We start from the raw sequence: 12277 nt of genomic DNA on the forward strand, positions 1-12277 counted from the left end.
GTTTTCTCAAAAGAGAGGAAATTTTTCCATCTTTATTAAAAAAAAAATTCACATTTGTTAGTTTGCAATTTTTTTTTTAAATTATTGATTCGTCTCGACGAGATAAGTCAGAAAAGTGGAAAATTATGCCCAAGCTCAATTATTTTTGAAAAAATGCAAAAAAGTCCAAAAATTCAAACTTTGTGGATTTTTTCTTGGCTTTTTTAATAATATTTGAGTTTGGGTCATTACTTTTTAGTTTTTCGATTTGTCTCGTCGAAACAAACCAATAATTTATAAAAAAATCTTTCACACAAAACTAACTAACGCGAAAGAAAATTGAATAAAGACAAAATAAAATTAGGGAAACATTAATTTGTTAAAAGTATAAATCCCCGAAAGAAGCCTGGAAAATTTTTTGGGCCGACCGGAAGATGTTTAGAAGTTTTATTTTGATCTATTTCAATGGGTTTCGGCGTATAATAGAAGCGGGCCAACTGGCCAAGCCCAATTCAATACAAAAAGCCCAAGAGGCCCCGCTTCAAAACAAAACCCAATTACTCACTTGAAGCCCAACGTCTGCTGCCCCGATGGCGCGTATACTAGTAACGCTTTTCAAAAATAGCGGCCATGTGTAGTTATGGGCGGCCAGTAGCAATTATCCGCGGCCAAGTGTAGTTATCCGCGTCCAAGTGTAGTTATGCGCGGCCAGTAGCAATTATCCGCGGCCAAGTGTAGTTATCCGCGGCCAGTAGCAATTATCCGCGGTCAAGTGTAGTTATCCGCGGCCAAGTGTAGTTATGCGCGGCCAGTAGCAATTATCCGCGGCCAAGTGTAGTTATGCGCGGCCAGTAGCAATTATCCGAGGCCAAGTGTAATAAGTCGCGTCAAGGAGCTATGTAACAAAACAAAACGCGTGTTCTGTAACCACGCCTATTCACTGGGGTTGGGGTTGGGGTTGGGGTTGGGGTTGGGGAAACACAACCGTATTCCAGAAAGTTTTGCGCCAATCTCTCCCTCCATTGGCTTCTCTGCTTTTTCTCACCTCACAGCACCGCAAGGTTCGTCTCTCTCTCTCTCTCTCTCACACACACAAATACACACATTTATCTAGGGTTCAGACTGTTGAATTTGTTCGAATCGTCTTCGTCATTGTCTTATTACTTTTGCATTTGGGCTGGTTGGTAGACTTTGTTCCTTGTTCTCTTTCATTTTAATTTGAACATTTACTTTCCAGGTGGTTATTGATTTTCGTTCTTAGAATTATTTCCTTATTAACAAATGTATCGCCACGGCATGCTAAGACTAAAGTTCAATATCAATGTTATAGTAGCAAGCCTTTGGATACCATGACCTTGAAACCTTCTTTGTCTTAAATCTGAAAAGATAATTTCTTCCAGGGAGAAAAAAGTTTGTAATTGGCAAGAATGTTAACAGATATTGACAATTTGGAAACTTAAAGCTCGTGTGGATTGAGAGATTTCGAGAGAAAAGAAAAGAAATGGAGGGAGAAGTGTTTCTTTCGCATGTTTGGATGATTAAAATGGCAAGAGAGGGTGAGAAATGGGGAGAATGAGAAACCCCTTACTTGCCTATTTCATTTCTCACCAGTTGTGGCGAGATTCCGTGAGAAAGGAACCGAGTTGCCAATTTTGACCCCAAAGTCTTCTTCGTGCGTCCGTTGGGCCCACTGGGAGAAGTTCAACTGCATATAGGTCTCTCTTTTTTCTTTCAATTTGGTTCATTGTGGTAACTGGTAAGCAAAGCTAGTGCTGAAATTCTATTCCTTTGATTAGTTTTCGTCGATTCTAGCAAATAGCTGCCTCAAAAGATTTGGGGGTAAAAAATACCAATTAACAATAGGAAATAAGAAGACTTGATGGAGGTATAATTAGATGTGTTGTAGTGTATTGATTCCAAATCTTTGCAGTGGATGGAGGTGGTGTTAGAGCTAAAAGATGCGGACGATTGGATTTATAGAGGGGAAGGAGCTGCCAATCTTGTTATTGCTTACTCCGGATCCTCTCCTACATTTGTGTGTTCATTTATGCTTCACTCTTATGATGATTTCGTCGTGTCTCTTCATGTCATTTTTCATTACAGAATAATTTAACTGAGCATTTTTTCGAACTCCAAAAGTAAAGCAAACAAGTTCTTCCTTCTGAGAATTGGGAATTTTCTTTTGAAGAATTGTTTGCATTTGCAAAAGCATCTTAGTACTCAGTATATGAACTTGAATTTTAGAATGAGAGTGTTCCTTCAACAGTTTTAAAATAGAGAGAAAACAGGTTAGATAAAGTGGGTCATAGGGGAGGCCATAGTAACATGCTTCATTACAAAGACGTTGAAATATACCTACGATTGTTACTTACGACATTTGCATTGATTTCGAGTAGGTTGGATTCGTTGGAAAGGTACTACACATACAAAAGGCTCCTAGGATTGAATCTCCCAGAAACGGATATGATAGCGAGGATAGTCATTCAGCTCTGACGAATGATGAGTGCCTTCTGTGGAGAGAAACTGAAGACCTTGTATCAGCACCAACCAGGGAAATAGCAGAGCAACTGTATGTACAGCATGTTATCAGTCCACTGTTAGGTTATGAACATGTTGATGCTGGGGTATGTTGCTGTACCAATGCATGATTTTGCTACACCCTTCCTTTTTAGTATGTCTTTGCAGCCAATTTTGCAGTGGTTTAGTGAGAGGACACGGAGCGTATGTGATTGGCTTGTAGCATGTTCTCAGGAAGTTCTACTTTGTACTTGTAGCAGCCATTCTCATGTCATTGTTCAAGTATTCGTTCTGGATTTGATATTGTGGGATTATATTTACGCCCTCATAGAACTAAATCATGATGTACTATCCTTGTAAAAAAAAGGGGTCTGTCCTTATACAAAAATGGGTTGCATAATTGCAAAGCTGCATGTAGACATATTGTTGGTGGCCAATACACAACTTTACTTTGGCCCAGTTTGTGGTCTGTTCAGGCAAGAAATTGGAAAGGGCTCAAAGATTGTGGTGTATGCTGGGGCAGTCACTTGGACATGTCTCTCTATGAAAATGCTGAATGAAACTGTGCAAATATTTTTTTTGTCTTCCTGATAACCTACGTGGGAACATCTTAAAAATTTACAGCATCATCGAATTGCTGACTGTTGCTTCCTCCGTATCTGGCAGATTCGTGTCTTTTTGTCCAAGGAATTTCTGGAGGCAGTTGAAAACAATATCCTGTCCCACCGTCCTTCTCAGCAAGTTGATGCAACCATTGTCAACGCTCAATGTGATATTGCACTTCTTATGTCCGATCATTCAGTTTTTCCGTATGGTAATCATTGCCTCCCGTATACCAAAGAAGGAATAAAAAAAAAGTGTGTCCTGAGTCCTTGCAAATAATATATGCTGTTTGCAGCATGGCAACTGTATCTTCCAGTCTCTCTTTTTTCATGGTTTTTTTTTTTTTTTTCATGAGAGTGTCCTTGGCGCGTGGCTTCACCCTGGTTAATCCATTTGCTATGTGTGGTCCTCCATGTCCCACATATATGGTTTTATCATAACGCAATGACCTTGTAAAATTAATTTTCTTGGAGATATTGGATTCAAGTCACCCTTTACATTGTGTTTTTCTTTGTGTATGCATATTTGTATCTCTACATGCAAGGTGGGGTTACACGTGTGTTTGATGGCTCATATGCATTTCCTAACAATTTTTTTTTTTTTGGGACAATCGACAAATAGATAGAGAAAATAGTTAATTTGATTTGTAAAAGTAATAAATTCCCCTCTTATCCAGATATCTATTTTGTCTTGTTTCTTAATACCTTTTTTTTTTTTTTCTTTTCCTTGAGAGCTGTATTGTCGTATGCTTCTTTTCCCCCAGGTAATCTCCAAGGGAAATTCTGCATATCTATTGAGATAAAGGTGCTTTCCCTTGATCACGTCGTGGTTGGACTCATGTCTTGAGTCTTTTCACACTGTTCTTCCCCATAACAGGCTATTTACTGTTCTTTTTGCTTGTTTTTCTTGTTGTTTCTCAAATGCAGCCAAAATGTGGATTTCTTCTTGTTTCAAGATTTATATCGGAAGAAAATGACATAAAAAAGAGTATAACTCGTTTTTAAATGCACCAGTCAATAAAATTGCATCGAAGAGAGCTGTTTTTGTTGCTATGATTTCTTATTTTCTTTTGTCTCGGGTGATGTTATAACTGGAGTGATCTCTCAATTCAAGTCCATAGCTAAATCGCCATTCATGCTGCCATGCATACCTTCGGTTGAATGGGAATCCATTGTGTCCTTGTGAGCTTGATTTCATCCAAGAATATAATGCAATCCAACAATCTATTTATCTTTCACTTTTGTCTTTGCTGAAAATGTTTGTTTTCTCTTAGATATCAGAAAGAAACGAATACAATCCACTGGATTTGTTCTCTGGATCCAACGACAGAATGCATAAAGCAATCAAGGCTCTGTTTGTTACCCCTCAGAACAATTTTCGTGTTTTCTTGAATGATTCTCTCAACTTGGGGGCTTGGGTGGTGGGGCAGACAGTACTAGTTGTATGATTGGTGAAGCATTTGAGAATGTACTCAATGGGGTTATTCAGGCAGACGGTGGCCAACAAACATCGAATTTCTTGCATCTTGTTACTCAAGCTATTTCCAGGGTTACTGGATCGGCTTCTTGAAGTCCCGAAGCTTGATAACATTGACACAGAAGGGGCAATTCATGCATATTACAATTTAGTTTGTCAGCCTGGGTGGTGAAAAACTGTCAGCTAGATATGCAAATTTGCACTCCATGTCTTCGGACGAGAGCTTAAAGATTGTGAGGGACTATTTGATAGCTGCAACTGCGAAGGACTTGAGCTTGATGATCAGTTTTAGAACCAGGGAAGATCGGGATGTGGAACTCCACATAATGGTGTATTTCTAGACTCAACCAACCAAAGTTTTGATACAACGTATGCAGCCTAACCGCATATATGGTTTAGTTTCTAGCTTGTGGGTCTGGTGTCAAGCAAATTCAGAGGTGTTAGGGAGTCATATGACAATTAAATACCATTCTGAAAGGATTTTTTGAAGGTTTGAGATTACAATTTTCCAGGAAAAAGAGCATCCATCTTAAAAATTTGACATTCGAATTAATTTGAAAGTACTTGTTCTAACCAAAAGCATTAAAAATAAAGCAGAAAGTTTCAAATGATTCATGGAGTTAACTAAATTGTCTCAATAAGTTAAATGAGGTTGAATCTATTGGATTGACCTATCATGCTCTCACTGAGTACTTCGACACATTAGTAAGATTCTCTGCCATTCAAAATTTTAGTATTTCCCATAAACGTCTTTTCTTGACATGAATATAGCTCATAGAATTATGAATGCTAGGAATCTTTTATTGATCTGGATATGAAACCTTTGAAGAAGATGAAACTTTACTATGAACGGGACTAGCAGATAGTCAGCTGCTACTCTCAGATAGTCAGCTGCTACTCTCAGATGTAGAAAAGAGAGGATGATTCAGGAAAGGCTGCAAGCTTTGGGGGTTAAGGAATTGCATGTGGAGATCAATCCAACCCTGTGAAGATGCTTCTCATGCTAGAGACCCTTCTGGTAATACATAGTAGTGTAAGAGTCTCTTTCTGAATCTGTGTCTTTAGTTTTTGCGCATGCTCTTGTGGTGTGTTGGAAATGCTGCCGGAGTTATCTGACTTTTTCCTTGACGTATAGATCATTGTTTCAGCCTAACATCTGTATAAACTCGGAACAATGAATATAGACAACTTGTAAGACTTGGGAAGCCAAGGATTACTCCCTCACCCTGAAGCTGATCTGGTTATACCTTATAACGATTGACTTGGGAATAGTAGCCGGTCAAGCTGGGCACTGAGCCTTCAGTTATTCACTAATATGTACATGGAGCCATTTTCTTTCCTTCTGTTGCTCCCTAATTCGGTATGAATCCCTGCTTGAACAAATATAACATAAGTCTGAAATCATGTTGGAGTATATGTTCAGGGCATGCAGCCTACATTGACTCACTGATCAGTAGAAAACAGTGACAATTTACCATTTCTCATGTACGAAGTCTCAGACTTCCTGATGAAAAATACCCCAATCTCATGCATGTATTATTTTCTCTGCTTCCCATGTTCTTGATTGAGTTGATCATTGCAGACATGCAATTGATTTGGCCATTTCATGTAGGACTATCTTTATGCAGCAAAAGCCATCCGGATGCTACAGAATGTCAGATGTCGAAGAGAAAACTCCTGATAAACAACTCCCCTTTTTGGTCTGAAGCAACCATGAATTAAATGGTTCCAAGTCATTGGGCTTAATATGTCTATTCGTTGTGTCAGATCACGCTGTGAAGTTGGTTTTTCATTACATGTGGTCTTCTCAACTGGTTTAGTAATGATTTCCTAGTTCCACTGCCAAATGGAATGGCATTTACTGTTTGTGTTGGCTAAGGGAAGAAGGCAGTGGAGATACATTGCGGTTGGTGGCACGAGGGATCTGTCGGTGGTTCCAGTACTAGCAAGGGCTACATGCTAAAACCCAACGGGGTTCAACTGTAATTGCACCTCAGGTGATTTGGTATTTCTTTACTTGGTTCATGCAATCTTTTTCTTGCTTACATGGGCAACTTGCCTTTGAAATTTTTGGCTAGGTTTGTGCACATTCCTTTTATCCATGATACAGTTATGTCCTTGATGCTTGATGGCTAGGTTGGAGAGAAACTAACAAAAAAAAAGGCAGATAAGAGTTTGCCAAAATGGCAATAGAGCAGAATATCCATAATGAGTGTATCGAAATGTATTTGAGCCGCGACCAATGTGATCTTTCTGGCAAGACTGACTGGATTTTGAATCCCATTAACAGGTGGTAACAATGAGTTTGGTCCTGTGCTAATGAGCATTTGGTTACCAAGGATTGGATATTCCCCTATTATTATTCTACTGATCTGTATATTCTCATACTTTTGTTAAGCCAAAGTAGTCCATGTATTTTGGATAGAAGTGGTAAAACTTGTCTGGTATTCCCTGATTAGGACTGATCTGGAGATTCTACACCTTTTTATTTATCAAAGAAAAGTAGTCTGTGTATGCTGTATAGAAGTTGGAAAAGTTGTGTGGCTCCTGCTAAGAGTGTTTTAACTCATGCTAGTCAAGGCTTGCATCTTCTTTCTCTTCTTCTTTGGTTATATTATTCCTTGCTTTCCATGAAGAAGTCTTTGGTCTTCTCTCGCAGTTAGATTTACATGATTTTTCTGTTTTATTTCATGTCTCCATCATAGTTTCCTCGGCTTTTCCTGCAGCAAATTTCATCCCTAATCTCCCGTGGAAATCCCCAGAATCTAAAATGCTGCTCGATTACTTGAGTTCTTATCAGCAATGAGAGCCTTCTTCCAGATGGAGAAAGAATGCTTCCAATGAGGTCGATCATTTCGGAATGGCCTTAAATCTCAGGAAAATGATTTATTGGTCAATATGAGTTTGATTCTTTTCTGCAAGTAATTCAGAAACTACCCATACAAACCGTACTCAAGAGTCATTTTACAACTGAAATTCAGTGAACTCAAGATCAATCCACTGATTCATGGGATGCACCCTGTTCCTTTCAGATTCGTCGGCAGCTCTCTCTCTCTCTCTCTCTCTCTCTCTCTCTCTCTCTCCTCCATGGTTGTGTGGTGGTTGAGACTCTGATCCTCAGGAGAGAAGTTATCTCACTTAGACCATCATTATTGTGGTTTCAGATCTGGGTTGTTTGGCCCTCGAATCAGATCAGCCTGGGCAACGCATTTGTTGATTCTCCATCAGCGGTGGTGGCACCAGACATGAGTGACTATGGTAGGACGAAGCAACGGTGAGCTCCAGCAACGATGTGATTCCTCCAACTTCCTCCACCACATTAACGAGTGTATCTATGGTCTCCAACATCACAACTGTTAATTTTACGCCTTTTTACTTTGTTGTTTTTTTCTTTTGGTTTTCTTGTTTTTGTTCAAACCTTCTGGGTCCTTTGTATTACAGTATCTATTGTCTTTTAGGCCTGTGGGCCACAATTCGTATAATATAATTTTATCAATAGAAGTTGCGTTTCCTTGAAAAAAATATTTCCTGAATCTCACCTTCCTAAAACTCCATGTTGCTGTAGAAATCTCAAGCTTTCAATCAGCTTGAGAGTTTGATTGACTCTCAAGGTGGAGGGATCCTTTAATTTCTCTTTTTGTTCCCAACAGAAATAACGAATGAAATTTTAGTCTATCTACCTTATAAATAGCATGGAGGATGAGCTTTATGTGGTATTCTGATTAAAAGGAAAGTTGAGGTTCCTCCGGATTATCCTTTTATGTGGCAATTCATTAGAAACTATGGAGCATTTGTTCTTTCAGTAGTGCTCCTTTGCTAAGAGGTTGTGGAGGGCCTCTTATTTGGGGTTTGATTTTGAGGTTGGGATTCCGGTGTCAGTTTACGGAGCGGATGAATGATTGGATTAAGAGTGCTCCAAATATAGATGTGATTCGGGGTTCGGGGATTCTTTTGCTTTCGGGTTACTTGGTGTGCTCGAAATGATGCTTTGTTTACCTTAGATTTGTTTGGTACGGGTGTTGCTTTAATCCGTTATGCAGGATTGCGGAGCAGTTGCAGATCATGTATGAGGAGTTGCTCATAAACAATACTCCTCTATGATTATTATTATTGTTTGTTCAAACTCCTCATACATGATTAGGGTAGGTTTGGAAATTTCGAAATGGGCGTTCGATAACAATGGGCGTTCGATAACAATGTGTTGGAGATCTACATTCACACGGATTGTGCCCTTTTTATTAAAGGGCTTAGGAATTCTCGGAAGGTTATGTCCAGCTTACACACAACTCTTTTGGACTTTTGTCGCTTATGTCTAATGAAAGCTTCTAGGCAGACTGTTATTGCTGCTCATAATATTGCGAGAACAGCTTTATTAACTGTATAATATTGTTATTTTGTTATTAATATATATGGCTTAGTATTGCTCGTCAAAAAAAAAAAAATCAGCTTTTTTCTTTTTTTCATTCTGACTTCTGCAGCCAAATTCTGAGCACTTGGTCAACAGACTAGCTTCAACTGTGGATACTAGTACTTGGTTATGTTGATAAACATTGAAAAAAGAACCACCAACTTGTTTTTTTTTTTTTTTGATAAAAAAAAAAAAAAAAAACCAATGTAAAAAGAGAAGGGCCAACTGGCCACTGGGCATCATAAGAAAACTTCAACTCATGAATTAAACACTCTTGAATCAAGATTCATATGGAAAAACACAAGAGCAATCAAGAAACTAATATAACAGTTTCGGATTCCAGGCAAAACTATCAGGAATAAAAAACAGTAAAGCTAAAGGTACACCAGGCTGTGCACAGCAGCCGTGCACAGCCTGCTGTACCTGCAGTAGCATTCAATAAAAAATGATTTGATAGAGACCCAATTGAAAAGGTTCTGAGCTTCATCGCAGCCGTGCACAGCCTGCTGTACTTGTAGCAGCATTCAATAAAAAATGATTTGATAGAGACCCAATTGAAAAGGTTCTGAGCTTCATCTTCATTCATGGCTAAACGATTTCTACAGCTCAACTTCATCTTCGAGAATGGCTACTCGCTGATCAGGTTAGAGTTTCTCTCTGTTTTTTTTTTTTTTGGTCAAAAAGGATTTTAGGCTGAGTTTTTTCTATATAAAAAAAGAGAGAGGTTTTTTCGTCTTTACTCAATTTTTTTCGCATTTGTTAGTTTGTGTGAAATTTTTGTAAACTATGAATTCTTTTCGACGAGATAAGTCGAAAAAGTAGAAAATCATGTCGAAACTAAAATATTTTTTAAAAAATCCATAAAAAAGGTCAAAGATGAACTTTTTGAATTTTTTCTTGTCTTTTTTCTATAATAATATTAAGTTCTGGTCATAACTTTTTAGTTCATCGAAATGAACCAATAATTCACAAAAAACTTTGATGCTAAACTACTAACGCAAAATAATATTGAATAAAGACAAAAAAATAGGGGAGTGATTTTGCCACTCTCCCACAAAAAAAAAGGGAAAAATTAATCTTGTAAAAGTGTAAAATTCAAAAAAAGAGAGCCCGAAAATATTTTGGGCCGATTGGAAGATTTCTAATATTTTTTTGGGGAATTTTTAGGCCGGTCCTAAAAATTAGGTTCGGACTTAATTTAGTCCTGCACAATTATTTATATTTTTTATTCCAACCATGCCCCTTCACGTGCAGCAGCGCACTGAACTAGAGAGCATTTAGTATAGAAAAATTATCCAATGCTCCATGAGTATTGGTGCACTATTAAAACATTGTTTAAATTTCAAAAAGTAATATCGTTTGTTGTAGCAATTCATTTTTTAAAAAAATTATATTTTTGGAACCTATTCGACAATATCTACCAAACAAGATCCATATTGAATATGAAATTATGTAAGATTAAAAAAAATATTATTTTCTATGAGAACTGTTTCTATGATAATTGTCTCCATGAGAACTGTCTATGAGAATTATTTCTATGAGAACCGTTCCTATGAAAACTATCTTTATGAAAACTGTTTCAGACAAAAATATCCTTGGCTATGTGAACCGGCTATGAGAACTGTCAATTCTCATAGTCAGTTCCATGAGAATTATATGAAATAACTATGTGAACTGAAAAATACACAGTTCAAATAGTCTTACCACACACTTAAATAGACAGTTCTCATAGAAAATACACAGTTGTTATAGAAAATACACAGTTTTCATGTATAATACTCAATTCTCATAGAAAATACACAATTCTCATAGATAGTTGTCATGAACAATATACAGTTCTCATAAAAATATACAATTCTCTTAAAAAAATACACAGTTCTCATAAAAAAATATAATGTTTCCATAAAAAATACACAGTTCTCATAGACAGTTCTCATGTATAATACACAGTTCTCATAGAAAAATACAATGTTCTCATATAAAATACACAGTTCTCATAGACAATTCTTACCCTTAGATATGTGAACTGGTTATGAGAACTGTCAATTCTCATAGTCAGTTCTATGAGAACTATGTGAAAATGACTATATGAACTGAAAATATACAGTTCAAATAGTCTCACCATACACTTAATACACAGTTCTCATAGAAAATATGTAGTTGTCATAGAAAATACACAGTTCTCATGGACAATACTCAATTCTCATAGAAAATACACATTTCTCATAGATAATTGTTATGGACAATACACAGTTCTCATAGAAAAATACACAGTTCCCATAGAAAAATACAATGTTCCAATAGAAAATACACGGTTCTCATAGACGGTTCTCATAGACAGTTCTCATAGAAAAATACAATGCTCTCATATAAAGTACACAGTTCTCATAAACAGCTCTCACAGAAAATATACTGTTCTCATAAAAAAATACACAATTCTCATAGAAAAATATACGGTTCTCACAACTCTCAAATATAACAGATTCATTGACTTGTAGTCAAACACCACCTTAGAATTCAAAAATCAACAAATTAACTTAGAAAACTTAAAGATACCAGAAGAAAACAACATCATTTGAATTATCCCACGTGCCTTGCATACAATCACTGAATCACTTAATCACAGCACCTCAATCAGCAATTAATACGACTTCCAAAACTTCTGCTACATCATCAACGACTCCAAGGATCCCTCCGACGATTTCGACAATGATCTTGAGTAGACAATCAAAACCTACCAACTCAACTTCAACCTAGAAACCACCGGAACCCTCGATGATCCGACGCTTAAGTAGTTGGAGTGGCCTCGATGCGGTGTTGCGCACTTAATCAACGGCTCAACCTCCATGCACGCCGGAAAAGGAAGAACTTCGCCGCCACCGTAGAAGCATTGATCTCACCTACGTGTTTTTTTCAACTGGAATCTTAGATTTCCCCAACTCAGCTGACGGCGGTGGTCCATTAGGAGAGAGAGAGAGAGAGAGAGAGAGGGAATTTCTTAAGATGGGTTTCGGTCGGTCGTCTTAAGAGACAAAGAGGAAGAATGGCGAGATGGAATTGACGATGTAGAATAAAAAGGGCAAACAAGTCAGGAGATAATATATCCGAGCCTATACAGGTTTGGAAATAATATTCAGGGTTGGGATCAAACCGAGCCTAAAAATCAGGACCGGCCTCTAATTTTCCATATATATATATTTTTTGTTTTTGGATCTATATCAATGAGTTTGGGCTTAAAATAGAGGCAGACCAATTAGTCAAGCTCAATTCAACCCAATAAAAGCCCAAGAGGCC

General features: G+C 37.6%; 1 protein-coding gene and 1 pseudogene across 2 annotated transcripts in view; both read left to right on the forward strand.

The window, feature by feature from the left end:
* Positions 1-944: 944 nt before the first annotated feature.
* LOC131333940 (inositol-pentakisphosphate 2-kinase-like) lies at positions 945-4916 on the forward strand (annotated as a pseudogene).
* A 25-nt stretch (positions 4917-4941) lies between these two features.
* LOC131333939 (inositol-pentakisphosphate 2-kinase-like) overlaps positions 4942-12277 on the forward strand; it is a 52251-nt gene continuing 44915 nt past the window's right edge. For both annotated transcript variants that reach the window (XM_058368782.1, XM_058368783.1), the window contains exons 1-3: positions 4942-5593; positions 6188-6572; positions 7302-7849. The gene's annotated coding sequence lies outside the window, so the exon portion shown is untranslated. The remainder of the gene's footprint in view (positions 5594-6187; positions 6573-7301; positions 7850-12277) is intronic.

Source organism: Rhododendron vialii, chromosome 7a (genome assembly GCF_030253575.1).
Source record: "Rhododendron vialii isolate Sample 1 chromosome 7a, ASM3025357v1".
Lineage (NCBI taxonomy): Eukaryota > Viridiplantae > Streptophyta > Magnoliopsida > Ericales > Ericaceae > Rhododendron > Rhododendron vialii.